Source organism: Nyctibius grandis (genome assembly GCF_013368605.1).
Source record: "Nyctibius grandis isolate bNycGra1 chromosome W unlocalized genomic scaffold, bNycGra1.pri SUPER_W_unloc_2, whole genome shotgun sequence".
In the NCBI taxonomy this organism is placed as follows: domain Eukaryota; kingdom Metazoa; phylum Chordata; class Aves; order Nyctibiiformes; family Nyctibiidae; genus Nyctibius; species Nyctibius grandis.
This window is the reverse complement of record NW_027167473.1, coordinates 6,249,791-6,263,129: the sequence shown is the minus strand read 5'-3', so window position 1 is coordinate 6,263,129 and position 13,339 is coordinate 6,249,791.

Genomic DNA, 13,339 nt, shown 5'->3' with positions numbered 1-13,339 from the left:
TTTCCCTGCTCAGTTTGTGCCTTTTTCTGTATCCTCAGGCTGGCGTTCGGTTGGGATAGGAGGGAGAAACAAGCTGTGGTGGTCAGAAGGCTTCCTGAGGTAAGTGGCACGTGTGTGCAAAATTATCTATGTGATTTCATGCATAAGCAAGGTCTGACCAGCTTTGACAGCAGCCTTCTCCCCTTGTCCCCCTCTGTCAGCCCACCCGTGTGGCTTTGTTTCTAGCAAAACAGTGGAAATCTGTGGGTGCACAGCAAATGTCCTAGTTCAGATGGCCAGAGAGCAAACACAGCGCTGGGGAAGCTGTTTATTTTCATGTTTATAGTCCTCAATGTTTTATTTCTGATAGAGTTTGAGGTATTAGCAGACTAACCTCTAAATATCGTTTGGCTTTTAAGTTAGTGGAGAAGGTATAGGAGCTTGGCTCGGGGGCAAGTGTCCTGGACTAGTTAAATCCTGGGTAGGGGGAAGTATGTGGAAGGAACTTGTGTAGCTGCTTTTGTGGACATGGTGCTTGTTTAGGTACAGTAATCAAAGCACTTTGTTGGTACAAGGAATGTCAGAAGTAATAAAATGAGAGAAAACTTCTAATGTCCAAAGAACATTAACAACTTAACCTGTGGCAAACTCCACTTCTGAAAAAGTTACCCTTTTTTTTTTCCTTTAACAGCCAGTTTATAACTGGATTTAGAAGAGTATTTTTGAGATATGCCAATAAAATACCTCGGTACTGCCTCTGATATCAGCACTTTGCATAGTGCAAAGCTCACTTGTGTTAGGGAAAGTGGGTATTAATCACTGAATTTAATTTAACTGTACCCCTGCCTCTTGATTATCTTCTGATAGTCTTCAGACTTTGTTTTGTTTTCGGTTTTGGGTTTGTTTTTGCATCTGAGGTTAAAGGTTTAAGCGCTGAGCGGGGCCCCGCGGGGCGCTCCCGCCGCCCCCAGCAGGTGGCGCTGCCGGCCCGGCTGCAGCGTGGGGCTGGGGGGGGTCCGCTGGGCAGGGGGAAGGTGTTTGGGAGCAGAAGGAAGGGGCAAACCAAATGTACAGCAGTTAAAAATTTAGGGTGAAAGCCAGAAGAACCTGGTTATATGCAGATGAATAACTTCAAGGAGAAGTTTACCTAGCAACCCCCCAGCTTTGGCAGAGGATACAGGTTAGCTGCAGGGCCGGGGGGACCCCAAAGCTGTTACCTCTGTGGTACCACGTTCCCCTGCTTCTGTATGTGAGGCAGAAGCTGAAAACGCTCTCGGTGGAGAGGGACAGTTACAGAAGCAGTGGGACGGGTGGTACCAGAGGACGACGTGTGACTTGGCTAGCTCCACGTGAAGATCTGTTTGCACATATAATATGAAGAAACAGCAGAGCATTGCAAGGAAATAGGTGATTAATTTCAGTTAATTACACTACCTTAAAATATACAATCTGAATCTTGTGTGTTCTGAAATTTTGAGTGTGAACTTTGCTGTACTGTTTGCCTCTGGTGTTGTGTTTTGCACTGGTTTGTTGTTTCCTTTCTCCACCACCTCCTGTGGCTGGATGTGAATGCTTTAAAAAAACAACAAAAACAAAAACAAAACGAAAAACAAAACAAAAAAACAAAACAAAAGCCTCAATCCCATCCCATAAAGTGCCTGCACGTGGGCAATGCTGCTGGGGTCGTTATGAGAAACAAACCTCTGAAACAAGTGCTCTGCTCCACACCTCGCACTGTGCCGCTGACCGAAGCCCACTGCCAATCGTTGGTGTGCTGGTGTTTGCAGAGAGATTTTTCTTGCTGATGGTCTTACTGGAAATATTAATCTTGTATTCTTATGCCAGGGTCTGAAACTGGTGATCTGCCAGGTGTTTGCCAGAATGATTTTTCCCTGATAAAACGTGTTCTGTCTTTTGTCATTAATTTTGAGTGCTGCAGAATGTAAAGGGCCAGAGAAAAATAACCTGAATTCAGTAGCAGAGGGTTTTGGCCGTGTTTAATTTAGTAGAAACCTGACTTTTAATCCCACAGAAGCTATCACAATTAATCCTTCCTGTGGTGTCCACTTGTACAGCTTAAGAAACTTGCCCCGAAGTTCAGCAGGTGCCTGCAGCCCTCGGATGGAAACGCGGGTGGAAGTCGGGAGCCGTCGCTGCTGTTACCCATCAGGTACACCTCAGTGACAATGGGGTTATCATAGGGCTTCATCATTGCTTAATTAGGACATGATTAACTTCAGGGTATTATTTGCAATGGATGTGGGTGCATGCATGTGTATATTGATACAAAAGCGAGCGAGTACACAACTAGCTCCACAAAAACTCCCTCAGTCAAGAAATTACGCCATTTAAGATTGAATTTGTAAAACTTGGTCTAGACAATACACAATTATAGAAGATGCACAGTACAGGAGTTTTAAAATGTCGAACATAATCCTACATTGGATGCTAATGGTGCTGAGGAATCTGCAGCTGTCTGTGTTGGATGGGAGTAGAACCAGTCCTCGGAGAGTGGGAAATGGCAGGAACTGCCTCTAACTATTGTAACCGACGAGATTATCCCATTAATCACGTTTGTCTCCGGGAGTACCTTAGTTCTAACTCGAAGTGTTGTTTTTCCCTCGGTGCATCACATGCAAAAAAGCCTCTAATTGAAACCAACGCAGAGACAAAACCAAAGTGCTCGTAAGTGTGTGCTGAGCTCTGGTGCTAATGGGAGCGGGATGGATGGCGCACAGGCAGCGAGCCGACGGCGTCGCCAGCGTCCCTCCACACCTGTGAAATGTTCTTCTGCCTTCTGAAAACTGCCAGTGTTCTCAGTGTGCAGAGGAGGCTGCCACTGCTGTTCTGATGGAAAGGGTCCCTGTTTAGGGGGGGAGATGGCAGAGATGCCTTCTTCAGGGCCTGCCTTCTGTGCAGGGGTGAGAACAGTGGGAGACGCAGGTAAATCTACGGAGGTCTTCAAAAATACAGTGCTGTGAGAGCCAGGATTGCTGTTGGTGAATGAACGGTGATAGCCCTGACCCTATTACCTCCATATTTCCTTTCAGCCCTGCCGTAGCAGCTACATTTGATCCTGGAAATTTCCTCTCTGTTCGGAGATGTGAGAAGGAGAGGAAATGCTATGTGCCCAGTTAAATGTTAACTTGGATGATTTTGCATGTCTGTGGTGTTTTCAATTAATTCACCCAAATTTCAGAGGTGTCTGAACTCTGTGTCTCTATTAGGCACTCTAACATATTCTCCAAATGTTTTTGCTAATTCAGATCTGTAACTGCCAGAGTGAATCTACACTTAGATGGATTATCCAAAACCTGGCTGCTGCTGCAGGACCTCTGCTGAGAAGTGGAGGGGAGGAAATAACTTCCTTTCTATTCCTGTATCTGCACACATAGCCCTGAAGAGCAGCTCTCTCCGCTGATCCCCTCCAGCCTGCCTGTTGTCTTTTGTTTCGCAGGCTGCCTCTCTGGTTTGAACAGACCCCCGCGAGACTGACAGCTTAATCCTGGCGAGCTCCTCCGAAGGGCGACTGCTGCGCAGCCGGCAGCTCCCGCTCACCGGGCTCCGTGGCAGCAGGAGCGCTCTGGTACGTAGCTTGGTACCGCTGACGGGGTGGGGAAGGTCCTCCCAGGTTCACAGCAACGCCTGCGTGGCTCCAATGCTGAATGTCGGTGTGTCAGGGATGCTGCTGGGGTCGGTGGTGGGATTGCATCAGAGAGAGGAAAGTTATTCCTTGCCTTGGCCGAGCAGGAAAACTCTCTGTTGCAGTATTGCTGCTCCCAGCGTTCAAAAATTGAGTTAGAGGTACTCCCTGGAAAGCAACAGGTTGATAATAATAGGTAACAGTTAAAACCCACGTGCTCTGTTGTATCTGGCCCTGTCGCCAAGGTGGAACAAGCTTCTATTTCTAGATGTTTTCTCTTTGGGCTGTGAGCAGGTGTTAAAGGTGATGATGTGGGGAGCTGGGGCTGTAAAGGGCCACCAAACTCTAGACTCTCTGCAGCTGCGAGCGGCTAACGCTGCGCTCGTGTGCCTCCTGCAGCGTGGCTCATGGCCACTGCTGCTGCCACCTGCGAAGGTGCCGTTATAAAACCAGACACACAGAGGCTGTGCTGATGCACTCGGGCAGCTGCTCCTGCAGAACCTTCACCCTTCTGTCCGTGGTCAGGGCACTCCTAACTCAGCCTCTGCAGCTCCCGTCCTAATCCACTTTTACCACACTCATAGGTGCTTCAGCAAAGTACATATTTCTTTAGAAAACTCATAAGCACCCCAAAAACTGAAGATTAATTCCATAGGCTGCAGCTTTCCCTGCTCCCCACGAGCTGCCTGCATCCTCCACCAATGCCCCCACAGTTTTGTTACGGGCTTTCTCTGCCTGCAGCTCCTCTCATGCCCAAGCTCGCAGAAGAAAAGCAAACTGCCCTTCCCGTCAGTCCCAGCGCTGCTGGCTGTGGAGCAAACAGGGCTTGGCAGATGTCAGCTTTTCTTTCCTCAAAATTAGCACAATGAAAATTAATTTGGTATATACGTGTGAGTTTGCAAAGAGCAGCGTGTTCTAGGTCTAAAAGGGGGGGGTGTGTGTATATACACCCATACTTATATAAATGTTGTATGTCTTTTATCTTGGGGTGTGAATGTGTCTTGTCTTATTTTTCCCTCTTTCCTCTAAGTTTTCTGTGTCCGTGGTTCTAGAAGTATTGTGTGAAAAGGGTGGTGCAGAAGCTTGCTGTAGGGCATGGAGTAATGCTCACGTCCCTGCAGAGCCAGCAGCAGTTGGTACTGTGCTGGTGAGCTCCTGGTCACCCCGGCTTTAGCCTCAGTGCCAATACACACAGGTACAGGGGCACTTCACAGAATAACGGGGTCAGTTTTGCGTTCTTCATAGAAACCCCTTTTTTATCTCTTGCTCAAGACCATGGGCCTAAAGGGAAGCCCTGACTGTGGCTGCTTTGCAGCCCCTCCTTGGCCAAATCCCAGGGTCTCACTGCATTAGAAGGCCTCCTTACTCGGAGGGCTCTGGAGGGATCTGGTGGGGTCCAGAAGCAGGCCAAGACAAGAGGCCTTGGTCACCTCTGTGATGCAGTTACAAAACCTGCCCTGCTTCCCTTGTGCTTGCTGTTCAGCAGAGGCCTGGTGGGTTTGATCTTCAGGTAGAAGGACCTGCTGGATTCATCCCGTAGACGTTGCCTGAGCTGCCTGGGTTGGTAGGTCTGGAATGGACGGGGCCAATAGATGGATCATCTCTTTGTTTCTTGACAGTCCAGAGTAGGCTGCCTGCAGTAACCCGGTTTTGGCAGCAGGAGTGTGGATTCCCTCAGCAGAGGAGAGAGTCATGGTCTTGGCTTGCTCTGCTGAGTGTTACCATATTTCTTCCAACTTCCATTTCCTCTGGGCTGAGTTTCAGCTCAGCTTTCTTCCTCCAGATGCTCGTATCTCACAGACATCTCATTCCTTGTGATGCACCTCGTTGAACCAGATGAGAAGATGGTGTGTGTTCAAACACCCATGTCAACTTGGTGCCATTGGAGGTTTAGTCCCAGCTCTTGAGAAAGAGGAGGAGCAGGGGATTGCAGCGCTTCACACGTCTCTGGACAGTAAAAATCACCTTCTGTTCCCTGCAGTCTGTCAAGAGGGATGTGAACTGATAGTGTACCATCCCCTTAGCTGTGTCTTGTGGGGGAATAAGTAACATGCATGGGTCAGGTCCTCTTTAGCTCCGAGAACTGCCTGTCCTCAGCTCAGACGGATCCGCAGCGTTGGTCACGCCAATGGCTAACGTTTGCTCTTCTGGACGTTAATTTCATAAAATTAATCTAACACATCTTGAGGGAAATTAGCGCGTGCAGATGCTATCATTTATCACAATTATTTTAAAAGCCCTAATCTAGCACTTCATCAGGTTCTTCACATCCACTTGCACGTCAGGCGCTGCAGGAGGGGGGCTGTGCCCACGGAGCCTTTCGAGGAGGGGCGGCTGGGGGGCACGGGGGCAGCGGGGCTCGGCCCCCCTTCCACCCCCCCCCTCTTTTCAAGGTACTGCTCTTCCCTCTCCCGGTGCTATACGAGGGCCTTCGGTGCAGCTCTCTCCAGGGATTTCTTTAAGACCTGGGCAGGGAACTGGTCCTGGTCCCACCGCGGTTTTTTAGGCTCCAACAACACCGTTAGCCCAAATCAGGGCAAAAACTGCCTGAATTTCCCATGAATCAACAAACTGAAGGAAGAAACATTGAAAGCTATCAAAATGTGTAGCACTTAATTTGAATTTTGACTTTTAGGGGAAAAAAAGTGTTTATACTGAAATATGTCTTAAAAAGCTGTTGGTTTGAAAGAGCTGAAATAATCAGTTTTCCCTGAAAGGCACAAAGCAGCTGAGAGCTCCCAGTGACTCCTCATGCTCGCAGAGATTTCCCTCTAGGTAGAGACCTCATGATAACGAGCTGTGGGGCTGAATGGTTAAAACAATCATCCCCAAGAAATTCCCAGAGCTTTTTTTCAACAAATCAGAGCAATTAAAGCTGGCAGAAATCATTTGAATAATTTTTCATTGGGAAATATACTTTTGAAACTGAAGTGGTTTACGGGAACGTTTCACTTCTCATGAAATGTTCAGCGAAAAAAAGTTGCTAGTATGTTTTTTTTATTTAAACAAAAATCAGGAAAGATTTCAAAACCAACTGTTGTTGCTTCTTTAGGTTTCTGTCCAAGGGAGTGCTAAGCGTGGACGTGGAGCTGACCCGTGGTCCCGTTCCCCTTGGTGGGGCTCCGTACCCGGTAAGCGCTGTCCCGTGCCAGGGAGCGAGCAGATGGAGCTTTGTATGATAACTCCAACATCAGACTCCTTAGCCGAAGTCACTGCTTACAACTTTTGCCTTTAAGGCTTTCTAATAATTATGTGTTTAACTAATCAACACTCCAGAACTTCCAGATGCAACAGATACAGGTTCTGTGAATGATTTCCCTATATGCATCTTAATTTTCTAGCAGCAGCTTTAATTGATGGGATTCCACACGGAATAGCAGGGCTAACGATGAGCAAATGTGTTTTTAAAGTTGTGCCGGATGCAAACGCTGGTGTGTGGTGAAAGGGGTGAAAACAGATGACTTGGGAGCATCAAAGCTGCTGCCTCTGGTCCGTGGGTGCTCCCACAGGGCCCTGGATTTCCAGAGGGGCAGGTGTCAGCGTGGAGGAGCTGCCGAGGGAACCTACTGCCTGATCCTCAGAGCGAGGAAATGGGAGCGTGCCGAGTGCTGCCAGCTCTGCTGACCTTGCCTCGGGAAACCCCTCTTCCTCCTCGAGCCCCTTTTTCTTGGAAATCCTCAGCAGTAGATTTTCACTCATGAATCCCAAAATCATCAAAACAAATGCTCTGGACCCGTTTGAGCTGTGTTGGTTTGCAGATGAGTATCTGTGCGTTAAAGTACCAGCCTAGCGCTCGGATGCGGTTTGTTTCCAAGCAGGAATTCTTGAGGAGGTTTATCTTTGAAATACCCCGTACTGACCTGTGTCACAGATCATGAAGCTGGTGTTTCCTTACAGAGCTGGTCGCTGGAGAAACTTGGGTCTGGGTGAGCAGGAGCTGTGTTGGTTTGACTCCAGTAAAGCAGTCGTGTGTAACTAATACTGTGTTATTAACACTGGGGGCAATTTTCAACTTTCAGCGTCTTGACAAAATAAAAATTGCTCGGTGACTTTTTCTAACCTTTGCAACATGTATTTTACTCACCAAGACCACCGCCTCTGCGCTCTCAGGCAGGGAAACTGATTATAAGTACACAGTTCCCTGGGAAAATGCCTTTTTTTTTTGTTTTTCTGAAGTGCACGTTCAGGAAATATTAATTTATTCATTCTCACATTTTTAATGTTTTGCTGTTTCGTGGTTTATATCTTGGTAAGTCCTGTGTGGTGATGTAGGTATCGAGGTAAGCGCAGGCACGCGATGATCATTGAGCAGATCACCAAAACACACACACAGGCCTTGTGTCCTGCACAAAGTGAGCTTTAAATACCCAAACCCGTGCACAATCACCCCAGTGATGAGTTGTCCAGCCCCCCTCTCCTCCCTGGCCCACCTTGCACGCTGGGCTCGTAAGAGCAGTTTGCACTTAGGTGCCAAATGCATGAGAACAGAAGTCTGACGACTCTGGGCTGCTTCTGGAGCCAGAAAAGGCCAATAAACGGAAGCAACACGGTCCCACTGATGGACAAGCCTCAAGCTTGGCCAGGGGAGGTTCAGGTTGGACATGAGGAAGCATTTCTTCTCAGCAAGGGTCATTAGCCATTGGAAGGGGCTGCCCAGGGAGGTGGTGGAGTCCTCATCTCTGGAGGGGTTTAAGAAAAGCCTGGCCATGGCACTTAGTGCCCTGGTCTAGTTGCCATGGTGGTGTCAGGGCCATGGTTGGACTCGATGAGCCCAGAGGGCTCTTCCAACCTCATTGATTCTGTGTGCACATGCCCACGCTTTGGATCAGCTGGATGTGCTGCACACACATATGCAGGTTGCTTAAAAATTTATTTGATCTAAGAATTACTTTTTTTTTTTTCCTCTGACAAGTGCTCCTGGCTCTGGTTTTCAGTGGTGGAAAAAGCCAGCTCTAGCCCTGGAGAGCTGGAAGAGTGAGACATCTCCGGCGTGCTCCAGAACGGGAAGAAATCGAGACATCACTTTAGGGCCGTGCATCATTCCCTGAAAATAAGCCTGCATATTTTACATGAGGATTGCATAATTACTTTGTGCCTCTGCACAAGGCTTTTCTTTTGCATCTTAATAGCAGGAGTTTTTAATAGACACCTTAAAGGCTCCGTTATCTTCTCTCAGGTACATCCACGTAGCTTGTTTCGAAACCCCTTTGCAATATTCCCTTAAGGCAGCGGGGCAAAGGTGGGGGGACAAAATGGAGTTTTGGGGGAAAATCCTTCTCTTGGCAATTGATGTCACTGACTTTGTCCCCCCAATCTGAGTAACTTAACACTGAAGAAACAACATTTGAGGGGGTGTGTGTTTCTGAATCTCTCTTTATCCCATTTTAATGTTGATGGGAGAGGAGAGAGAAACGTTGATGGCATTTTTGTGAAACTCCAGCGTTTATGGCTGTGTGAAATTAAAGCTTTTATACACTTATAAAGAAGCTCCGAAGGGAACAAATATGTTTTTCCTGCTGCAGTCTGCTTACAGCCCATAACAAATCCGATTGCACAGCTCAATATTTCATGTAAAACAATATACTCTACCTTTGTAATTTTCCTGTACAAAATTGTGTTTTATATGAATTCGTGTTGCATTATTTTCCGATTCCAGCTAAATTAGAACTAGATAGATATAAATGATATACATTACATTTATTATACATAATCTGGGTAAATATGAACTAATTCATCTACCATACCTCAGCTTTCATATAACTTATCTCGCTGGCGTTTTTGCTTTTATATGAAGTCTTATAGTTGAAGGATTATTTGACTATTTGTAACTATTGGAGTGTTAATTGAATGGCATTTCTACATATGAATTAATATTACTTTCTGATAAGTGTGGAAAGCAGAGGGAAAGGGAAGTAGGGCAGGTTTGAAGCAATTTTTAGATTTATTTTAGGCAGCTGGATGCCGTGGGCTGTGCTGGGCCCGTGTGGTGGATGGCGGTGGAGGTGCGGGAGGATCTGAATCCTCGTGCTTTCCTCAGCCACCGAGACCCCACCACGTTCTGCCAGTGGGATCCCCGGGGATTGTCATCTCTGTCACACGGAAATTGGCCTTTTGGTGTAATTTTCCTCCAGTAATTAGTCTCTCTGTGATTTTTAGGCTTTGTGTCATGTTGTGAAGGCAACGTGCTCGACAGCGTACCTGCCGGGGAAAAGATCGTCGGTGGTGGGTAAGGAAAAGTCATTTTTTATGAAAGACATGGGAAAAATTGCATGTGAAACTGCTAAACAGTGGGGGCACAGTGACTTTTGGTGACAGGCAGGGCTCTGAGCCAGTCTGCGTGTGACCAGCTACACTGTCCTGCCTTTTCCTCGGCCTTTGGGCTTTAACACCCGGTCCTGGGTGCGAGGGGGATAGCTACAGGGGGAGACGTTTTGCTGTGTGAACCTCCTGTAGCTGCACCAGGCACGGGGGGAAAAGGGGCAGCTGGAAACCAGAGACAGCAGAAAAGTGCTGCATGGATGAGGGCCTCGCTGCTTTAAAGGGTGTTGAGGGGTGGGGATATGTTAATTGACTTCTGTGCAAATAATTGCACAGAGCATTGCGTTGGGTCTTAACATTGTCAGTGAGGTAGGAACATCTGGGATATTTTTTTAATACTGAGCCAACCTCATCAGAAAATGGTCATTTGCAGGGAGCAGGGTGCTCCGGCGGCTGCGGGGAAGGGGATGAGGCAGGCCCTCGCCGGAGCTGCTGCGCCGGGAAATCACCTCGGAGCGTCGCATCCATCACGCCCAAATTGTTCAGCACCCTCCAGGACAGCGGGAGCAGCATCTGCTCCTCCCCGCCAGCGCCGCGATGATGGACGGCCGAGGACGCAGCTCCCTCCTCCTCCTCCCTCCTCGCTCTCTGGGAGCCAAGGTGAGACTGAGTTGATGGAAAAAATGGCCCCGGTGCGGGGAGGGCAGCGGAGCGGGGCGGTGGGTGCAGACCCTGCCTCGCCCCAGAGAGAGCTGCTGCGAGTCGCGGCTTGGTGCAACGCCAAGGTCCAGGTTGGACATGAGGAAGCATTTCTTCTCAGCAAGGGTCATTAGCCATTGGAAGGGGCTGCCCAGGGAGGTGGTGGAGTCACCATCTCTGGAGGGGTTTAAGAACAGCCTGGACATGGCACGGGGGTGAGCACCCACATGGCTGCGCTTGCCACCCGGGTGATGCTGGCATCGTACCTGCAAGGGGATCAGATAAATGGCTGCAGGGAGGGCTTCTGGGGTCAGAAACAGCACGAGCGGGCCAGGTGAGACCCCCTCACCTGGGTGGTTTCCTTGTGCTGAGCAGGGAGGCGGTGGCAGTGGCATTGGTGGTGGCAGTGGCATTGGTGGTAGTGATGCGGGGCCACAGCTGCCCTGTGCAAGCCGCATCTCTCCCGAGCACGCCTGGGCACACGCTGGCAGGGCTGCACTTGGGTCTCTGCCCACGCTGGGTGCGACTCAACTGTCCCAGTCTTGAAACCTGCCCTGTGGCTCCTTGAAGCCCCTACCCCTGCCCGGGGCTGGCTGGTGCCCGTGCTGGGGGAACGCCAGCCTGCCCGCGCTCCCCATCGCTAAGCAACGGCGGGTGAAGCATACCCCAGTTTGTGCCGCTCCCAGCTGGCGCCTCCCACCATGTTCTCTCCCATGTGCGGATGAAAAGCCCGTGTTCTATCTTTGGGTGCCAGTGCACGTTGTGGCCGTGGTCGGGAGGACGGGCAGATCAACAGGCACGGGGGCAACGCCTGACGTTAGGACCCGCGGTGACTGCCCGTACCGAGATGCCGCGTCTCGGGGCTGGGTGCTGCCAAGCAAAGTCCAAAAAGTTATTTTCTTTTCTGTTTCTTTTTTTTCACATCAGAACTCCAAGCTGATCAAAGAAACAAACACTTTTAATGAAACATATGCAAGATCCTTAGAAGGAGAAGATTCACAATGCATCTGCTGCGGGACCAGAAGGCTTATCAAAAGTGTGAAGGAGGAGGAGAAAAATTACCAGCTTATGATGCCAGGGAAGATTGCAGAGATATTAAGCAGAAGGAACGTAAACACGGATAGCTGGTGACTGCTGGCCGTGCACCGAGAGCCGCCGTGCGGGGTCGGCCGGACGATGCTCGTGCCTCCCCGTGCCCCCACGTACAGACTCCTGCCCTTGCTGTGCATCAAACTCCGTTTTCCCTCCTGGCATCACTCCGCAGGCGGGGGGACGAGCCGAGGGGATGCGGCAGGTCCCAGCTGCCAGGTCAGTTTTGCCCGAGGTCACCAGCCACCAAAGCCCCACCAGCATCTGCCGAGGCAGCCGGGAGGCAGGTTTAATGTATGCTCCTGACCTTTCCCAGCGCTCTTCTAAGCTCTGCACCTGCAAGGCTGCTTGGCCACCCAGGAGGGATGAGTGTCCTTGCTTTGCGCTGGGCAGAAGATGAAGCCCCCACCTCCCCGGCTGGAGAAGCAGCAGCCTCTGAAACACGTGGTGTGGGCATCATCTCCTTCTGAAACCTTGGGAAGATGCTCCCTTGCCTATTGTGGACACAGCCACCAACAGGAACAGAGTAGAAATTTCAGCTGGGAGGGACCTGTAATGATCATCATCCAACCGCCTGAGCCCTTCGGGGCTGACCAGAAGTCACAGCACGTTGTTAAGGGCATTGTCCAAAGCCCTCTCAAACACTGACAGGCACGGGGCACCTCCCCAGGAAGCCTGTGCCAGGGTTTGGCCACCCTCTCGGTAAAGAAATGCTTCCTCATGTCCAGGCTGGAAGGCTCAAGCCTTCAAGGAAGGTTGCCATGCTGCTGTCCATGGCCACCAGCCACGGAAACGAAAATAAATGAAGGCGTGCAAAGAAAATTCTTCCCAAACACCCCTGCTCAAGTGGGGTTTTTTCTGTGACTGTTCTTAAAAAAAGCATCTGGCAAGGCTCTCTGCAAATTCATTTTAGCTAAATGCAAGCAAACAACAGCTCTCATAAGCATAGCAGCATATTCCTGAACAGTCCCGGCTACAGCCCTTGAAGATAAGGTGAGGAAAAAGTTCTTTAATCTTACTTGGGGAATGTACACGATCACCAGGAAGGGGATGTTAAGATAAAGTAACAAGGAGTAGAAGTGCATGTAAAGCCCTGCTAGCACAGATGTCGCCTTCTCTGCCCCTCCTTGTGTGTGCTCGGATGTGGGGATGGACCCCAGGGCTCGGCCTGGTGTAAAGGCAAATCATAAAACATCCCCCAGAAACAACTGCCCTTTTCCAGCCTCGTGCTCTCCTGCTGGTGAAACGCCCGTGGTTTTTGCTTGTCCCGGGGTTTGCTGAGGGAGGACGCGCACCACACCCGGCTGAGGTGCTCCTCCTTTCAGACCATTCTGCTCTACGGATTCGCAGTAGCAGGAGCTTGTGTTTAGTGTTTCAGTATGTGTCAATAAATTCCCACCTCAGTGGCCAGCAGGAGTGTTCAGGGTTCCTTTTTTACAGCATTTGCTGGATGCAACAAATGTCTCAAATTACAGCAGGACTTTCCATGCACGTACCCTCGGTCTTAAACCGCCTCGTTGGCGTGTACCAGGTGAATGGATTTTGCTGTTGCAAAGTTGGCCTTTGGAAATGAAATTCAAAAACTCATGAAAAGAGCCGCTGGGCGTAGAAATCACTCGATGGTTTCTCAGCAGGGCCTCTGACACCGGCGGTCTCAGCCCCACGGGGAGC